Genomic DNA, 20,370 nt, shown 5'->3' on the forward strand with positions numbered 1-20,370 from the left:
TCCTCAAGAGTCGCAGCCATGAACTCGTCCTGCCCCGAACACTCTCCTACAAACAAAAAACGTCAGCCAGAATTTGGGCATTACGACGACATGAAATGGATAAATCCAAAAAAAAAAAACACAACCTGCACTGCAAAACAAGGGCAATCCCGCCCAAAATCCAACCAAACCATTCACAAAAAAAACAAACACAAAAACGACTCGCCCCTCTTTTCAAGCAAAAGACGAGTCAAAATCACAAAAAAGGCATTTCAAGACCCATACAAGGTCCGCCTACAAACCAAAATACTTTCCCGACACAATGGGATATTTTTCTACGGCTCAAAGAGGCAATTCATACGCTAATTTGAGCCCAAACCGGTCAAAAATTCGAAAACGACCGCAAAAAGGCAAACGTGATTTTATCACGCCTCAAAACGACCTAAATTACCAATAAGGTCCATTTCAAGGCAAACTGACTCAATTCAAGCCCAAACATGCGCTTATTTGGTCAGATGTAAGACCGTCACAAAAGGCAAAAATCCAATTTTGCCCACAATACCCAACGAAGGTCCATGATGGCAAATACGGGTTTCCCAACTACAATGCAACCTAGTGGGACCCACGACCCAAGCAAAAAAACTTGGCATTGCGAAGTGAGACGGTGTCTCACCTTACTCGCGTTTTTCGAGCATAGGGAGCGGGAACGGAGACCAAAATGCAAACTAAAAGCACCCCTATACTCCTAAACAGGTTTCTTACCTAATGCAAGCATCAATTTCGCTCGAAATGGGGTCAATCAAAAACGCGCAATTTGATTTTTAGGGTAAAATTTGCCCTAATTCAATCAAGGTAAGGATCAACAATTTTAAATGGAATCAAGAGGAAATACTTACCTTGAGATGACATTGTTGATAATGGCACGAGTGGAAGCTAGTGAAAGTCCTTCAATGGCGATTTTCGCGGGTTTTGTGTCGAAAATGAAGAAGGCGGAATGATGAATGAGATGCAGTCCAACCTCGCGTCTTTTTACAGAAAAAAGGGAAGCCCCTTTGATTCGCCAGGTGGCTCGCGCCTCAATCAGGTGTCCCTTGCATTTTCAGCGAAATTTGAGCTTTAGCCCAATTTCCACACAACATATTCGTATTTTTATTGACGATATTTAAAATCGTCATTTTCTCAAAAACAAAAGCAAATAGTGAAAATTTAAATTCGCTTTTTTCAAAAATTTCAAGCAAACGGCGACCAAAACCGCCAATTTCAAAAATAATAGTGAAATCAAATTCACTATTTTCCTCCAGTTTCAGAAATAATAGCGAAGATTCGAAAACTGCTATTTCTTCACATTTTAAGCGACGGCAATTAAAACCGTCATGCTCAAAATCATAGTTGAAAATTGAATTTCACTATTTCCATCAAATGTCAACGACGGCACATAAACCGTCACTTCAATCAATAGTGAAGATTCTAATTTCACTATTTCCACCAAATGTCAACGGCGGCACATAAACCGTCACTTCAATCAATAGTGAAGATTCCAAATTGACTATTTCCATCAAATGTCAACGGCGGCACATAAACCGTCACTTCAATCAATAGTGAAGATTCTAATTTCACTATTTCCACCAAATGTCAACGGCGGCACATAAACCGTCACTTCAATCAATAGTGAAGATTCCAAATTCACTATTTCCATCAAATGTCAACGGCGGCACATAAACCGTCACTTCAATTAATAGTGAAGATTCCAAATTCACTATTTCCATCAAATGTCAACGGCGGCACATAAACCGTCACTTCAGTTAAATAGTGAAAATTCCAAATTCACTACCAGCAGGGGGCTTCCTCGCGGAACCCGCTCATTCCAAAAACAGTGATAGTGAAAATCCATACTCACTATTCCCACAACGGCATCACGAGTTTGCTACTTTAAAGACAAGCCCATTCGACGCGGCTACTCCCATGGCCCATTAACCGACCGTACCCATGGCTAGCGAGGCTTTGTCCGCAACCTTCCAAGGACTTATCCCGAAGATGCCTCGGGTACATTTCCTTACCATTGGCTGGCGAGCCTTTGTCCGCAAGCATTCAAGGACACATCCCGAAGATGCCTCGGGTACATTTCCTTACCATTAGCTGGCGAGCCTTTGTCCGCAAGCATTCAAGGACACATCCCGAAGATGCCTCGGGTACATTTTCTTATCATGGCTGGCGAGCCTTTGTCTGCAAGCATCCAAGGACAGATCCCGAAGATGCCTCGGCTACATTTCCTTACCATTGGCTGGCGAGCCTTTGTCCGCAACCTTCCAAGGACAGATCCCGAAGATGCCTCGGGTAAATTTCCTTACAATGGCTGGCGAGCCTTTGTCCGCAACCTTCCAAGGACAGATCCCGAAGATGCCTCGAGTACATTTCCTTACAATGGCTGGTGAGCCTTTGTCCGCAATCCTCCAAGGACATATCCCGAAGATGCCTCGGCTACATTTCCTTACCATCAACTGGTGAGCCTTTGTCCGCAAACGCGCAAGGACATATCCGAATATGCGTCAGGTATGACTCCTTCTTATGGCTGGCGAGCCTTTGTACGTAGTCTAACGGACTTTAAACGACCCGCACGGACAGTCGACAGACTCTTAACTATTCCCGACGATAGGTCCTTGGCTCGTACCCTCGAGTCACCTTGGCGTCGCCCTTCCCGACGACAGGTCCTTGGACCGAATCCTTTCGAACCGCCTCGACGTCGGCTGGGTCTCCAGGTTGTAATCTTCGATTGACCTGGGGACTCTACTTTGACTTTCGTCCTGTCCAAGCCTCAGTCAAAGTGGGGGCTCTGTAGATACCCAGTATGATACGTGCATTATATATAGTCTTTTTAGCCTATTTCAGCACGTATTTCTATGCATTTCTATACTGTTTTAATAGTATTTTGCCCCGAATTGGCTACTTTGGTTCGTTTTGTCCATTTTGTAGAAATGAACGTGAAAGTAGTGGAATTGTACTCTTTTTCGTCCTTTTTGCATGCATTTAGAAGAGACGGGATTTTCCAGAGTGAGATACTGCACTTGAAAGCGTCATGGCACGGACTACGAGGTATTTAGGCGCGGACTTGAGCAGAAATGAAGACCAAGAACTCGATCGAGCAGTTTAATCACTCGATCGAGTGATTTTTACGTCCCAGATTGGTCGATCGAGTGATTTTTACGTCCCAGATTTGTCGATCGAGTGGTTTTCCACTCGATCCTTAGCCTGCAGAAAGATCAGTTACTCGATCGAGTAACTTTCTACTCAATCGAGTAGATTTGCTGGGGTGTTTGCTCGATCGAGTAGATTTGCTGCGGTGTTTGCTCGATCGAGTGGTTTTAATCCACTCGATCGAGTGGTTTCGCTGATTATGGGCTTTAAACAGCCCGTGTGTTGTTTAATTTCGCAAAACTTAAGTACTTTACTATTTAAACCTACGTTAACTAGGTTATTAGCATCGGATTTTCTATCTACTTTTCAATTATCAAACTTTTACTGCGTATTTCATTCCTCTCTACTGTAACTTTATTTCGGGATTACTTTCGCTTGGATTTTGTGTTCTTTACGCCGGATTCGCATCGATTGTAATTCTTTCTCTTCTCTTATTAATAATTAATCTTTTGTTGCTTTAATTCTTCGTTTCGTTACATTTATTCTTCTGCCCTAATTTACTTTTATGCAATTTATTGTTTATTTCATTATGTTTACTGCTGGAATTTTATCTGCTGTTAGTTTAATTAGTGACATGAGTAGCTAAACCCCTTTTCATGTTGGGATTAGGGGATCTGCGGTAGGAAAGTGACGATGTAGTAAATGAAACAGATGAAATAATTACGAGACTCTGTCACCATAGCAATTTAACTGTATCTATTTAACTTAGTTGAGTGCACACTTCTGAGTTAACCTTTAATCTGGCTAAAATTAATCCTAGATCGAAAGATTGGACTAAATAGGCCTGCTATGAACAGTAGACTACCCTGACGAGAATGAAAGTTAAGTTAGTGGTATTTTAGGATAGAAAGTAGACCGAAAGGACCTTTGAACATCCGTCCTACATTAATTCGTCTGAGTCATTTACAGCTGAGTCACTGGACTACCGTAGTGAACCGAAATCCTGACATGTCCTTCTCTATCTGATAGTTTTATCCTTTTTCTCTGCTTTTATTGCTTTTACCCTTTATTCCTCTTTCTTTTAAATCTCGTAGCTTAGATAACAAATCAAACAACCCCCCCCCCCCCCCCCCCATTTGAGACCAAATAGACGGACTTCTACAGATATCTTGCCTCCCTGTGGAGATCGACTTGACTTCCCTAGCTATATAGTTAGTTGAGTTAGTTTATTTTTGACACGTATACGACAGACGTGTCAAATTTTGGCGCCGTTGCCGGGGAGGCAATTGCCCTATTTGTTTTCGTTCCGTTTATTTTATCTGTCTCAGGAAATTTATATTCCTTGAGGTCGTTCTTATTATTTTTTTTCAGTGTTGTTTATGCCCAGGTCAGACAGGTTTGAATTAGTTTCAGCTGATTCAGAACCGGAGAGATTATTCAAGCATAGACTCCGTCTGCTAAGGAAATCACGAAAGGAAGACTTTAGTACTTTCGAGCCAGTGCTAGATCATTCCCTTTTTGCGGAAGACCGTCCGATTTCTACAGTAAAGATGCCAAAGCTTTCCAGTCATTCACTGCCTAAAGCATCCTCTATTCCGAAGGGTTTCAATCTCCAGACTGAGGATGGTAATACATTCGATATCCGTCCTTCTTATATCAATCTGGTGGAGAGGAATATCTATAGAGGTGTGGCAGGTGATGATCCGAGGAAGCATATGGAGACCTTTACCGATTACTGTTCTACTATCCCCGCCACTAAGGGGGTAACTCAGGACAAGATTAAGGAAGTTCTATTTCCTTTCTCTTTAGCTGATTCAGCCAGGGAGTGGCTGACTGACTTGGACCGCACAACTGCTGGGGTTACAGATTGGGAGTCTCTTGCTCCTGCATCTTACAAGAGATATTTCCCTCCACAACGCACCAATTTGCTGAGGGCCAAGATTACTAGTTTCATACGGTCCATGTTCTTACTAGGGGAGAGACCGTTTCATGTGAGAGATGTGGGAGTAATGATGGCCACACTGCTGTTGGTTGTCTTGTAGAGAAGGAACAAGTCCTTGTCTTTCAGCAATATAGGCAAGGAGGGGGTTCCTATTACAATAATCAAGGAGCAGTCCATCCCAATCTGAGGTGGACTAGTCAGAATGCGCTCAATCCTACTCCTCCTCTGCACCAGCAGCAGCCTTATGTCCCTCCACACAAGAATTAACAAGGCTTTTAAAAGCCCCCTTCTTTTACTCCTCCTAACCATGGTGCATCATCTTCCGGTGGGGTGAGTCAAATTGGTGAGCTTAAGTCTATGTTGCAAGCCTTCACGAAGCAGTGGCAATTCAGTGATCAATAGAAAGATGCGTCCATAAAGGCACTTGAAACTCAAGTTGCCCAATTAGCCACTAATCAGTCCACAAGAAAGCATGGTCAATTACCGACTCAAAATGAGAAGAATCCACACGAGACGGTAAATTTCATCAATCTGAGAAGCGGTCGTTCATATGAGGGACCTAAATGCAAAATCGAGGCCGAGGAGAGTCAGAATCGATGGTGAACAGTGTTCTGGCGAAGAAAATGAGCTCACGGCAAAGAAAGTGCTCGATCGACTGGTTTCAGGTGGTCGATCGAGCAGATTTGGGGACGAAAGTGGTCGATCGAGTGAAAATACCACTCGATCGAGTGAACAGGAAAGGCAGAATAGTCGATCGAGTAGTTTTTCTACTCGATCGAGTGATGAGCAAAATGGAGTTGCTCGATCGAGTGAAAAAAATACTCGATCGAGTGATATTGATGAAGATTCTACTCGATTGAATGGGTATATTGGTCGATCGAGTAGTTTTGATGACGGGAAGCTTATTCGAGAGCCTGCTAGTGCTCGTTTAAGCGATAAATCACCGGAAAGACCTCGTTCGAGAGGTAAGATGCGTCCAAAGGATACAGAACTTGCTCCAGAAGATACATTGGAAGAGAAAAACAAGGGACTTGAGATACCTATCACGGTTCCCTTCCCGAGGTGGTTGCAGAATACTAAGAACAATCAACAATTCGGCAAATTTGTCGAACTTCTGAAAAGCTTGGAAGTCACTGTGCCGTTCACTGAGTTGCTGACAAAGGTACCCTCTTATCTTAAGTTTATGAAAGAAATTCTATCGCGTAAGAGGAGTATTAGTGATAGTGAGACCGTAGCTTTGACTGAGGTGGGGTTAGCCCTATTTTAAAATAAGTTACCTCCTAAGCAGTTAGACCCGGGTCGTTTTTCAATTCCGTGTCATATCGGTAACTATTTGATTGATAATGCGCTATGCGATTTAGGCGCTAGCGTAAGTGTCTTACCGTTGTCTCTGGCTAAGAGACTTGGTTTGACAAAGCTGAGTTGCACTAACATGACAGTCCAGATGGCCGACCGTAGTATATCACGGCAACTAGGCATAGTAGAAGACGTACCTGTGAGGATCGGGAGGTTCTTTATTCCCGTTGATTTCGTTGTCTTAGACATCCCCGAAGATGCACACACCCCTATTATTTTAGGGAGACCATTTTTGTCCACTGCCCGTGCGATTATAGACGTCGGGAAAGACTTTGACCTTTCGGGTAGGGGACGAGGAGCCGATTTTCATCGCCTAAGTCCCGGAGGGCTCCCATGCACGCTCAGCCTTGCAATGTCCTCTCTTCTATTGACCCTATTATTAACACTCCAGATGAAAATTTGGAGTATTGTGCTGCAATTGTTACCCCTCCACCTCAGACTGAGAGCAAAAAGGAGGAAAGTTCGTCTATTTTCTTTGCTGTAGGTACAGATGAAAGCAATGAAGGAGCTGTCAAGGGGCATGGTGCAATTACTGTCAATCAAATTGGAGATGATGACGCTACAGCCGGTGATAGAGGAGCAAGGACGAGGAAAGTTCGCGCTTATGTGGATGTGAACTACCCCCCTCCTACCGTTTCAAATGATAATTCATGCTCATGGAAGTTGAAGAGGACAACAATGTTGCTTTGAGGTGACGTCCTCCGATCGGGAGCCCTTCAAGGGGCTACTGAATTGCATTGGGAATTAAACGGGGAAATGCCCCGTGTAACACTTTGTAATAGATAATTTTTTTAAAAAAATTTCGTTGAATTTGTTTTATTGCTTTTAATTAGGACAATTAGTTTTAGACGGTTTTTAGCGTAGATTTAAGACTATAGACTGTTCTTATGCATATTTGGTATTTTGGGAAAATTTTGCACGTGTTTTTATGCAGGTTTGGGGAAGTTTTTACGCATTCCAAGGAAGAAAAGACGAAATTCAAGAGCTTACGCGAGAAAAGTCCTCGATCGAGTACAAAAAGTACTCGATCGAGTGAAAAAATCGGTCGATCAAGCACTTCTTCCAGTCGATCGAGTAAAGCAATAAGTGGGACTTCTCGGTCGAGTAGTTTTTTACTCGATCGAGTAGATGGAGCATCAAAAGTGCTCGATCGAGTGGTTTAAAACCACTCGATCGAGTGAAAATGAATAGGACGCAGGGAGTTATTTTGTAAACTCCTAACTTTTGTTTTCTATTTCATTTAACCTCATTTTTTCGTCTAAACACCCCCTAATTGCGATCAATTCATCCCCAAATCCCCAATTTTCGTGCCCAATCTCCAAATCCGCCTCCTACAATCTGTTACTTGTCAATTAATCTCTCATAGCCCCATATCTCCCCCTTAATTTGTGTTCATTTACATGGTTTTTAAAGCGGGTTAGGGTTTGCGGTTTTGTGATCAAAAAATCGCCTCTTTTGCTTGTTTGATTGAAGATTAATTGCATTTGTAGGTTGTATTCATCAAGTAAGGGTTTCCTCTAGCTTCATTGCATTTTAATTTCCTTATCTTTGCATTTTTATGAGGAAAAATCGGAATTAGGGCTCGAAATTCCTGTTTAGTCGAATTTTTAGACTTAATTTGTCATTGTATGCCCTTACTTATCTTGCTTTATGATCAAATCCCATTTTCTCGCTGTTGTACCATGTTTAATTCGAATTTTCCGCGATTTTTGCGATATGGGTTCAGGACAGTCGAAATTTTCGACTGTCATTATGGTTTTTGTTGCTGTAATCTGCCTAGTAACTTTATTGTTGCTTAATTGTTGTTGACATTACCTATTTTGCCCGCCTTATCGCCAATTACATGCTATTAGGGGTATTTCAGTCAAAGTTTTCGACTGTCAGACGGGCTTATAAGCTTTCATGCCTTGATTAACCTCAGTCATTGCTTACTTGCTACTGTTGTTAACTGTCATCCCGTCCCCTATCACTATTTGCATGCTATGATTCGAATTTTTCTGGGGAAAGTTGGGAATTTCAAGGGTTGAAGTCGAATTTTCGACTGTTTGGGGATATCAATGCTGTCACATGCTGATTTCGTGCTGTTTTAGCCTCTGTTAGCCATTGTTTTCTTATAATACCCCATGCCCTTTGCTTACAGGATGGAGTCTAGTACTTTACCTTCTACCAGTACCACCTCTAGTCCATCTTTGAGTGAGACAGTGGCCCCTGCTGTTGCCAGTGCCTCCGGCTTAGTCACCACTGCAGCCCCAAGGTTTCTAGTTTTAGCTGCAGGGACAGTTTTTGCTCCAACTAGCTCAGCTGCTAGCTCAGTTCAGGCTGTCACTTCCTCTACGGTCACCACCACAGCTAGCACTACTGCTAGTCCCTCTTCAGTGGTGACCACAGCAGCCACTACCTCTGCACCAGCCTCTACTTTTACACCTGTGGCGGACTCGCCAGCAGTCGCAGCTGCCTTCAGAGCAGCCCTGGTTCCTCAAACCGTCGCTGCACGGGCTTCTGCTTTGAGTTCCAGAGGCCAAGGTCGTAGACAATCCCGAGCTACGCCAGCTCCAGTCACCTCTACTTCCGCTCCTAGCACTTCTACAGCTGCTGCTGCTTCTACTTCTGGCACAGTCACGGTCCGAGGTGACACTTCCCTCGACCCTCACCCAGATTACCCGCAGGTACTTTTCGTTAACGCCTTACATCGTAAGAAATTTTATAACCTGCTTCGCTGTGTGCATGTACCTTCTCAATTTCTAGAGAAATCGGCACTTGAGAGACTCGGTATCTACGAGTCGGTTTGTGACTTACTAGGGGAACGGGGATGGCCGGGCTCATCAATATGAGCGGCCGTACCTTTTTAGAGCTGAGCCTCGAGTTTCTCAGCTCTTTTACCTTCTCCCCCGGGGCACACTAGTCTAACCCCGATAGCTCTTCAGTGTCCTTCCGGTTGTTTAACCGGACCTTTCCGATGACACTAGGGGAGTTTGGTAGGTTACTTGACCTTTCCTCTACGGGCCTGACTGCTGCCCCGAGGAAGGTCTACCGTCAGCTTTGGCGGTGCTTGGCCCAGACTACTTTTAGGGAGCGGAAGCTCCATCAGGTCCACCTTCCCCCTGTATGTTGTTTCCTTAGACTGATGGGGAGCACTATTTTCGGCCGAAAGGAGCCGAACAACATGACCAACACCGAGCTCTCCATCCTGGGCGGTTACCTAAACATCGACTGCCAGGGTCCTTTTACCCTCAACATAGCTTATTTGATCGCCCAGGTACCTTCGAGCCGGGGAAGAAGGAGACGGAACTATTGCTGCGGTGGCATAGCCACCATTCTTGCCCGTCGCCTTTTCCCCGTTTGGCCTCGTGACTGCGGTACCTCGAGGGAGAGAGGCTGCGAGTCCGGATGCCATGCTTTCTCGATTGGCGACCCCCAGACTACCAGACTTGGAAGATTGACGGCTCCTTGTCTGTAGACTTACCTTGTGACACTCTCCCCCGTCTTGAGCCTCTTCCTACTGTTGCTAGGGGCGCCCGTCTGCCACCACTACCTCACCTTCTCCTTCCACCTAGACCTACTCCTGCTGCACCCGCCGCCAAGAAGCGGCGTTTTGAGACCGAAGAGGGGTTTACACCTTCAGGGAGTGCCCAGCCTTCCACGGCTACTCCCGATCCGACTCCTACTCCTACAACCACTACCACTCCTACTCCTACTCCTACTCCCACTCCCACTAACCAGACACAGACTGAGCCGGTCTTACCGGCTACTTTCGTACCACCTCCTCCCTTTGTGAAGCCCGCGGTCATGGACCAAGGGGGCGCCGTTTACAGTTTGTTGCTTGAGATTGCAGCGCGTCAAGCTCGTATGGAGAGGGACATGGCTCTTGCCTTGCAACCTCTGTACGAGTACCACTTGCGGCGACACCGTCCGATTCCAGTGGGTTGGCCACACCCTTCCTTCTTCCAGTTCCCAGCTGAGGGGTACCCGGAGTCTGCTGACGAGGAGGAGGACGAGGACCTGGAGGTGGCAATGGAGAGAGCTCGAGCTGAGGAGCAGAGGAGGAGAGAGACCCGGATTTCAGGGTGGAGGAGATCCGTGACAGCAGTGACGACGACGACGAGTAGCTACTGGTCTACTCACTTCCCCAGTTTTCTAACTGGTTTGGGGAAGTTCGTATTTTGTATGTATCTCTTACTCTTTTATTTTGTCTCCTTTATATTTATTGTTTTTTAATGTTTGGTTGTATATTCCCGTTCCCTTGTATATATCTGCTGGTGAATGCTGGAGGACAACGAGGGCGTTGTTCGTTTTGGTTTGGGGAGGGTATTGCATCCTTTTGAGTCTGCATTTGCATTTGTTTTGCATTCACGTTTATTTTTCAGCCTGCATTGTTGTTTATTGTCATAAAAAAATCAAAAATCCAAAAAATCAGAAAATTTCAAAAAATTCAAAAAATATTCACGTTTATTTTTGCATATAGGTTGAGTTGAAACGGTAGATTTCCGTGATGATAATGCACTATAACTTGTCTTTTTGCTTGAGCCCTACAATTCTTTCGATAGTTATTAGCTTTGTCATACGCATAGTCTACGAGTTTCTGTTCAAATATAGCCGACTGTCTAGACTTGACCTGATAAATTGGCAAACTACTTGAAAAATTCTGAGTTTTAGAGCCCATAACTGGTGACATTCATGACCAGTTCATTAGGAATTGAGAGTAGTACTCCTTGCATAGCATGTTCATTTTTTTTGCACTTTTATGACATTCAATTTCTTGTCAAATGCACATATTCGGGTTTGTGGTTGGTGTCACATGCAGGGAGGTGCTTGCAAATTTCCCTTTCTTTATATTTTTCACCCATTTAGCTCCACATTAGCCAAATTTGCCTTTTTGACCCATCAGCTACATCCCAAACTAAGCCTGCCTAGTCAAGCTAGTTAGTATGTTCTTTTGTGGTATGATTTTCCGTTGCATTTTGGCCCGTATTTCTTGTTTGGAGTTGGTGTAAGTATAGAGGAAGGAGAAAAAGAAAGAGAAAAAAAAAGAATCGAAAAAAAAAGAAAGAAAAAAAAATGAAAAAAAGAAAAAGAAAAGCTGGAAACGTGAATCAGGAAGAAAAAAAATAGAAAGGAAGTTTGAAAAAAAAAAAAAAAAAAGAGTTGTTTTATTTGAGTTAGTTCATTCAGACGGTATTAAAAAGGGGAAGTTTGTGACCTTCTGACTCCTCCGTTTTATCACATTATTTTTGAGGAGATTGTGTTTTGAGTCTAGTGAGTTTTGTGCCAAATGAAGGGCACTTGTACTTAGTTTTTCAATCAGTTGAAATTCGGATGGTTTCTTTATGGTCCTGTTAGGAACTAGCTTGACGCTTTTACCTCCACATTTCCATAACATGTTTTGCCTTTTCTCACCTGAACCTCACTATTCCCAAATTATTTTGTAAGCCCTCGGCTGTGACGGACATTATTGGTTGGAGTGTGTGCATTAGTACTTGAATTGTCTTTCATTTTTGTTGCATTGCATGCTATGTAGGTCGCAGTTAGGTGAGTGACTGTCTTTTCTTCTCTCTTTTATATATAACATTCACCCTTTGCTTCATGAGAGAAGAGTGACCACGAGAGAGTCCGATTTTGTTGGTCTTGCAAGGTCGATAGGTTGGCTATATTTCTGAACAGCTTATAATTCGTTTGCGTATTGACTGCTTAGCTTTAACTGTTAGTTTTGTTGCATTAAATTGGTTCAAGTAGACAAGTTAAGCTAGCTCTGAGTTATCATTTCCGTTCCATTAGTTTAGTTTTGAGTTTACTCGAAGACGAGTAAAGGTTCGGTTTGGGGAGATTTGATACGTGCATTATATATAGTCTTTTTAGCCTATTTCAGCACGTATTTCTATGCATTTCTATACTGTTTTTATAGTATTTTGTCCCGAATTGGCTACTTTGGTTCGTTTTGTCCATTTTGTAGAAATGAACGCGAAAGTAGTGGAATCGTACTCTTTTTCGTCCTTTTTGCATGCATTTAGAGGAGACAGGATTTTCCAGAGTGAGATACTGCACTTGAAAGCGTCATGGCACGGACTACGAGGCATTTAGGCGCGGACTTGAGCTAAAATGAAGACCAAGAACTCAATCGAGCAGTTTAATCACTCGATCGAGTGATTTTTACATCCCAGATTGGTCGATCGAGTGATTTTTACGTCCCAGATTGGTCGATCGAGTGGTTTTCCACTCGATCCTTAGCCTGCAGAAAGATCAGTTACTCGATCGAGTAACTTTCTACTCGATCGAGTAGATTTGCTGGGGTGTTTGCTCGATCGAGTAGATTTGCTGGGGTGTTTGCTCTATCGAGTGGTTTTAATCCACTCGATCGAGTGGTTTCGCTGATTATGGGCTTTAAACAGCCCGTGTGTTTTTTAATTTCGCAAAACTTAAGTACTTTACTATTTAAATCTACGTTAACTAGGTTATTAGCATCGGATTTTCTATCTACTTTTCAATTATCAAACTTTTACTGCGTACTTCATTCCTCTCTACTGTAACTTTATTTCGGGATTACTATCGCTTAGATTTTGTGTTCTTTACGCCGGATTCGCATCGATTGTAATTCTTTCTCTTCTCTTATTAATAATTAATCTCTTGTTGCTTTAATTCTTCGTTTCGTTACATTTATTCTTCTGCCCTAATTTACTTTTATGCAATTTATTGTTTATTTCATTATGTTTACTGCTGGATTTTATCTGCTGTTAGTTTAATTAGTGACATGAGTAGCTAAACCCCTTTTCATGTTGGGATTAGGGTGTCTGCGGTAGGAAAGTGACGATGTAGTAAATGAAACAGATGAAATAATTACGAGACTCTGTCACCATAGCAATTTAACTGTATCTATTCAACTTAGTTGAGTGCACACTTCTGATTTAACCTATAATCTGGCTAAAATTAATCCTAGATCGAAAGATTGGACTAAATAGGCCTGCTATGAACAGTAGACTACCCTGACGAGATTGAAAGTTAAGTTAGTGGTATTTTAGGATAGAAAGTGGACCAAAAGGACCTTTCAACATCCGTCCTACATTAATTCGTCTGAGTCATTTACAGCTGAGTCACTGGACTACCGTAGTGAACCGAAATCCTGACATGTCCCTCTCTATCTGATAGTTTTATCCTTTTTCTCTGCTTTTATTGCTCTTACCCTTTATTCCTCTTTCCTTTAAATCTCGTAGCTTAGATAAAAAATCAAACAAATTGGGAGTCATTCAGTCATTCCGTGCAGAAAGATGAGTTACTCGTTGCTTAGATAATTTAACTGTATCTATTCATATGCTTCCAGTCATTCAGTGCCTACAGCATCCTCTATTCCGAAGGGTTTCAATCTGCAGACTGAGGATGGTAATACATTCGATATCCGTCCTTCTTATATCAATCTGGTGGAGAGGAATATCTATAGAGGTGTGGCAGGTGATGATCCGAGGAAGCATATAGAGACCTTTACCGATTACTGTTCTACTATCCCCGCCACTAAGGGGTAACTCAGGACAAGATTAAGGAAGTTCTATTTCCTTTCTCTTTAGGTGATTCAGCCAGGGAGTGGCTGACTGACTTAGACCGCACAGCTGCTGGGGTTACAGATTGGGAGTCTCTTGCTCCTGCATTTTACAAGAGATATTTCCCTCCACAACGCACCAATTTGCTGAGGGCCAAGATTACTAGTTTCAGACAGGCTCCCGATGAAAGTTTTATGAAGCATGGTCACGATTCAAGAAGTTGGTGAGGTTTATCCCTAGCCATGGTTTTGACCCATGGTTTCTAGCCAATCAGTTCTATAATGGGCTGTATGACGACCAGAGAGCCATACTTTATGCGGCATCTAGTGGAAGATTTCAGGAGAATACAGATGATGATAACGGATGGTCCCTTATTGAAGAGATGGCGAATCACAGTGCTGAATATGGTAACCCGAGGGATGGGATTAGGACAGTTCATGCAGTTGATAAGCAGGTTTTGGCTCAGCTGGAGACCATGAATGCTGATTCGACAAGTTGGAATTACAAGCTGCTGGGGAGCCTCAGACGGTCCATGTTCTTACTAGGGGAGAGACCGTTTCATGTGAGAGATGTGGGAGTAATGATGGCAACACTGCTGTTGGCTGTCTTTGTCTTGAGAAGGAACAAGTCCTTGCCTTTCAAAGAATATAGGCAAGGAGGGGGGTTCCTATTACAATAATCAAGGGGCAGTCCATCCCAATCTGAGGTGGACTAGTCAGAATGCGCTCAATCCTACTCCTCCTCCGCACCAGCAGCAGCCTTATGTCCCTCCACACAAGAATCAACAAGGCTTTCAAAAGCCCCCTTCTTTTACTCCTCCTAACCATGGTGCATCATCTTCCGGTGGGGTGAGTGAAATTGGTGAGCTTAAGTCTATGTTGCAAGCCTTCACGAAGCAGTGGCAATTCAGTGATCAACAGAAAGACGCGTCCATAAAGGCACTTGAAACCTAAGTTGCCCAATTAGCCACTAATCAGTCCACAAGAAAGCAGGGTCAATTACCGACTCAAAATGAGAAGAATCCACACGAGACGGTAAACTTCATCAATCTAAGAAGCGGTCGTTCATATGAGGGACCGGAAATGCAGAAATCAGACCCGAGGAGAGAGTCAGAATCGATGGTGAACAGTGTTCTGGCGAAGAAAATGAGCCCACAGCAAAGAAAGTGCTCGATCGACTGGTTTCAGGTGGTCGATCGAGCAGATTTGGGGACGAAAGTGGTCGATCGAGTGAAAATACCACTCGATCGAGTGAACAGGAAAGGCAGAATAGTCGATCGAGTAGTTTTTCTACTCGATCGAGTGATGAGCAAAATGGAGTTGCTCGATCGAGTGAAAAAACTACTCGATCAAGTGATATTGATGAAGATTCTACTCGATCGAATGGGTATATTGGTCGATCGAGTAGTTTTGATGACGGGAAGCTTATTCGAGAGCCTGCTAGTGCTCGTTTAAGCGATAAATCACCAGAAAGACCTCGTTCGAGAGGTAAGATGCGTCCAAAGGATACAGAACTTGCTCCGGAAGATACATTGGAAGAGAAAAACAAGGGACTCGAGATACCTATCACGGTTCCCTTCATGAGGCTGTTGCAGAATACTAAGGCCAATCAACAATTCGGCAAATTTGTCGAACTTCTGAAAAGCTTGGAAGTCACTGTGCCGTTCACTGAGTTGCTGACAAAGGTACACTCTTATCTTAAGTTAATGAAAGAAATTCTATCGCGTAAGAGGAGTATTAGTGATAGTGAGACCGTAGCTTTGACTGAGGTGGGGTCTGCCCTATTTTAAAATAAGTTACCTCCTAAGAGGTTAAACCCGGGTAGTTTTTCAATTCCGTGTCATATCGGTAACTATTTGATTGATAATGCGCTATGCGATTTAGGCGCTAGCGTAAGTGTCTTACCGCTGTCTCTGGCTAAGAGACTTGGTTTGACAAAGCTGAGTTGCACTAACATGACAGTCCAGATGGCCGACCGTAGTATATCACGGCCACTAGGCATAGTAGAAGACGTACCTGTGAGGATCGGGAGGTTCTTTATTCCCGTTGATTTCGTTGTCTTAGACATCACCGAAGCTGCACACACCTCTATTATTTTAGGGAGACCATTTTTGTCCACTGCCCGTGCAGTTATAGACGTCGGGGGAAAGACTTTGACCTTTCAGGTAGGGGACGAGGAGCTGATTTTTCATCAGTCCAAGTCCCGGAGGGCTCCCATGCATGCTCAACCTTGCAATGTCCTCTCTTCTATTGACCCTATTATTGACACTCTAGATGAAAATTTGGAGTATTGTGCTGCAATTGTTACCCCTCCACCTCAGACTGAGAGCAAAAAGGAGGAAAGTTCGTCTGTTTTCTTTGCTGTAGGTACAGATGAAAGCAATGAAGGAGCTGTCAAGGGGCATGGTGCAATTACTGTCAATCAAATTGGAGATGATGACGCTACAGCCGGTGATAGAGGAGCAAGGACGAGGAAAGTTCGCGCTTATGTAGATGTGAACTACCCCCCTCCAACCGTTTCAAATGATAATTCATGCTCATGGAAGTTGAAGAGGACAGTTAATGTTGCTGAGGTGACGTCCTCCAGTCAGGAGCCCTTCAAGGGGCTACTGAATTGCATTGAGAATTAAACGGGGAAATGCCCCGTGTAACACTTTGTAATAGATAATTTTTTTAAAAAATTTCCGTTGAATTTGTTTTATTGCTTTTAATTAGGACAATTAGTTTTAGACAGTTTTTAGCGTAGATTTAAGACTATAGACTGTTCTTATGCATATTTGGTATTTTGGGAAAATTTTGCACGTGTTTTTATGCAGATTTGGGGAAGTTTTTACGCATTCCAAGGAAGAAAAGACGAAATTCAAGAGCTTACGCGAGAAAAGTCCTCGATCGAGTACTTTTTGTACTCGATCGAGTGAAAAAAACGGTCGATCGAGCACTTCTTCCAGTCGATCAAGTAAAGCAATAAGCGGGACTTCTCGATCGAGTAGTTTTTTACTCGATCGAGCAGATGGAGCATCAAAAGTGCTCGATCGAGTGGTTTAAAACCACTCGATCGAGTGAAAATGAATAGGACGCAGGGAGTTATTTTTTAAACTCCTAACTTTTGTTTTCTATTTCATTTAACCCCATTTTTTCGTCTAAACACCCCCAAATTGCGATCAATTCATCCCCAAATCCCCAATTTTCTTGCCCAATCTCCAAATCCGCCTCCTACAATCTGTTACTTGTCAATTAATCTCTCATAGCCCCATATCTCCCCCTTAATTTGTGTTCATTTACATGGTTTTTAAAGCGGGTTAGGGTTTGCGGTTTTGTGATCGAAAAATCGCCTCTTTTGCTTGTTTGATTGAAGATTAATTGCATTTGTAGGTTGTATTCATCAAGTAAGTGTTTCCTCTAGCTTCATTGCATTTTAATTTCCTTATCTTTGCATTTTTATGAGGAAAAATCGGAATTAGGGCTCGAAATTCCTGTTTAGTCGAATTTTTCGACTTAATTTGTCATTGTATGCCCTTACTTATCTTGCTTGATGATCAAATCCCCTTTTCTCGCTGTTGTACCATGTTTAATTCGAATTTTCCGCGATTTTTGCGATATGGGTTCAGGACAGTCGAAATTTTCGACTGTCATTATGGTTTTTGTTGCTGTAATCTGCCTAGTAACTTTATTGTTGCTTAATTGTTGTTGACATTACCTGTTTTGCCCGCCTTATCGCCAATTACATGCTATTAGGGGTATTTCAATCGAAGTTTTCGACTGTCAGACGGGCTTATAAGCTTTCATGCCTTGATTAACCTCAGTCATTGCTTACTTGCTACTGTTGTTAACTGTCATCCCGTCCCCTATCACCATTTGCATGCTATGATTCGAATTTTTCTGGGGAATGTTGGGAATTTCAAGGATTGAAGTCGAATTTTCGACTGTTTGGGGATATCAATGCTGTCACATGCTGATTTCGTGCTGTTTTAGCCTCTGTTAGCCATTGTTTTCTTATAATACCCCCTGCCCTTTGCTTACAGGATGGAGTCTAGTACTTTACCTTCTACCAGTACCACCTCTAGTCCATCTTTGAGTGAGACAGTGGCCCCTGCTGTTGCCAGTGCCTCCGCCTTAGTCACCACCTGCGGCCCAGTGTTTCTAGTTTCAGTGGGGGACAGTTTTGCTCCGGCTAGCTCACCGCTAGCTCGATTCAGTCCGCCACTTCCTCTACGGTCCACCACCACAGCCTAGCACCGCTTTGCTAGTCCCTCTTCGATGGTGACCACAACGGCCACTACCTCTCGCACCACCTCTACTTTTACACTGTGGCGGACTCGCCAAAGCGATCGCAGCCTTGCCTTGAGCGACCCTGTTTGCTCACACCGTCGCTGCACGGGCTTTTGCTTTGAGTTCCGAGAGGCCGAGGTCGTAGATGATCCCGAGCTACGCCGACTCCAGTCACCTCTACTTCCGCTCCTAGCACTTCTACACTGCTCTTTCGCTTCTACTGCACATCACGGTCCGAGGTGACACTTCCTCGACCCTCACCCAGATTACCCGCAGTACTTTTCGTTAACGCCTTACATCGTAAGAAATTTTATAACCTGCTTCGCTGTGTGCATGTACCTTCCCGATTTCTAGAGAAATCGGCACTTGAGAGACTCGGTATCTACGAGTCGGTTTGTGACTTACTACGGGGCACGGGGATGGCCGGGCTCATCACTATGAGCGGCCGTACCTTTTTAGAGCTGAGCCTCGAGTTTCTCATCTCTTTTACCTTCTCCCCCAGGGCACACGAGGCTAACCCCGATAGCTCTTCAGTGTCCTTCCGGTTGTTTAACCGGACCTTTCCGATGACACTAGGGGAGTTTGGTAGGTTACTTGACCTTTCCTCTACGGGCCCGACACGCCCCGGGAAGGTCTACCGTCAGCTTTGGCGGTGCTTGGCCCAGACCACTTTTAGGGAGCGGAAGCTCCATCAGGTCCACCTTCCCCCTGTCCGCTGTTTCCTTAGACTGATGGAGAGCACTATTTTCGGCCAAAAGGAGCCGAACAACATGACCAACACCGAGCTCTCCATCCTGGGCGGTTACCTAAACATCGACTGCGAGGGTCCTTTTACCCTCAACATAGCTTATTTGACCGCCCAGTACCTTCTGAGCCAGGGGAAGAAGGAGACGGGAACTATTGCCTGCGGTGGCATAGCCACCATTCTTGCTCGTCGCCTTTTCCCCGTTTGGCCTCGTGACCTGCAGTACCTCGAGGGAGAGAGGCTACTGAGTCTGGACGCCATGCTTTCTCAGCATTGGCTGACCCTAGACTACTAGACTTGGAAGATTGACGGCTCCTTGTCTGTAGACTTACATTGTGACACTCTCCCCCGTCTTGAGCCTCTTCCTACTGTTGCTAGGGGTGCCCGTCTGCCACCACTACCTCACCTTCTCCTTCCACCTAGACCTACTCTTGCTGCACCCGCCGCCAAGAAGCGGCGTCTTGAGACCGGAGAGGGGTCTACACCTTCAGGGAGTGCCCAGCCTTCCACGGCATGACCGCGGGCGCCGTTTACGGTTTGTTGCTTGAGATTGCAGTGCGTCAGGCTCGTATGGAGAGGGACATGGCTCTTGCCTTGCATCCTCTGTACGAGTACCACTTGCGGCGACACCGTCCGATTCCAGAGGGTTGGCCACACCCTTCCTTCTTCCGGTTCCCAGCTGAGGGGTACCCGGAGTCTGCTGACGAGGAGGAGGACGAGGACCTGGAGGTGGCAATAGAGAGAGCTCGAGCTGAGGAGCAGAGAAGGAGAGAGACCCGGAGTTCAGGGTGAAGGAGATCCGTGACAGTAGTGACGACGACGACGAGTAGCTACTGGTCTACTCACTTCCCCAGTTTTCTGGCTGGTTTGGGGAAGTTCGTATTTTGTATGTATCTCTTACTCTTTTATTTTGTCTCCTTTATATTTATTGTTTTTTATTGATTGGTTGTATATTCCCGTTCCCTTGTATATATCTGCTGGTGTATGCTGGAGGACAACGAGGGCGTTGTCCGTTTTGGTTTGGGGAGGGTATTGCATCCTTTTGAGTCTGCATTTGCATTTATTTTGCATTCACGTTTATTTTTCAGCCTGCATTGTTGTTTATTGTCATAAAAAAATCAAAAATCCAAAAAATCAGAAAATTTCAAAAAATTCAAAAAATATTCACGTTTATTTTTGCATATAGGTTGAGTGGGAACGGTAGATTTCCGTGATGATAATGCACTATAACTTGTCTTTTTGCTTGAGCCCTGCAATTCTTTCGATAGTTATTAGCTTTGTCATACGCATAGTCTACGAGTTTCTGTTCAAATATAGCCGACTGTCTACACTTGACCTGATAAATTGGCAAACTACTTGAAAAATTCTGAGTTTTAGAGCCCATAACTGGTGACATTCATGACCAGTTCATTAGGAATTGAGAGT

Source organism: Silene latifolia, chromosome 2, assembly GCF_048544455.1.
Source record: "Silene latifolia isolate original U9 population chromosome 2, ASM4854445v1, whole genome shotgun sequence".
Classification (NCBI taxonomy): domain Eukaryota; kingdom Viridiplantae; phylum Streptophyta; class Magnoliopsida; order Caryophyllales; family Caryophyllaceae; genus Silene; species Silene latifolia.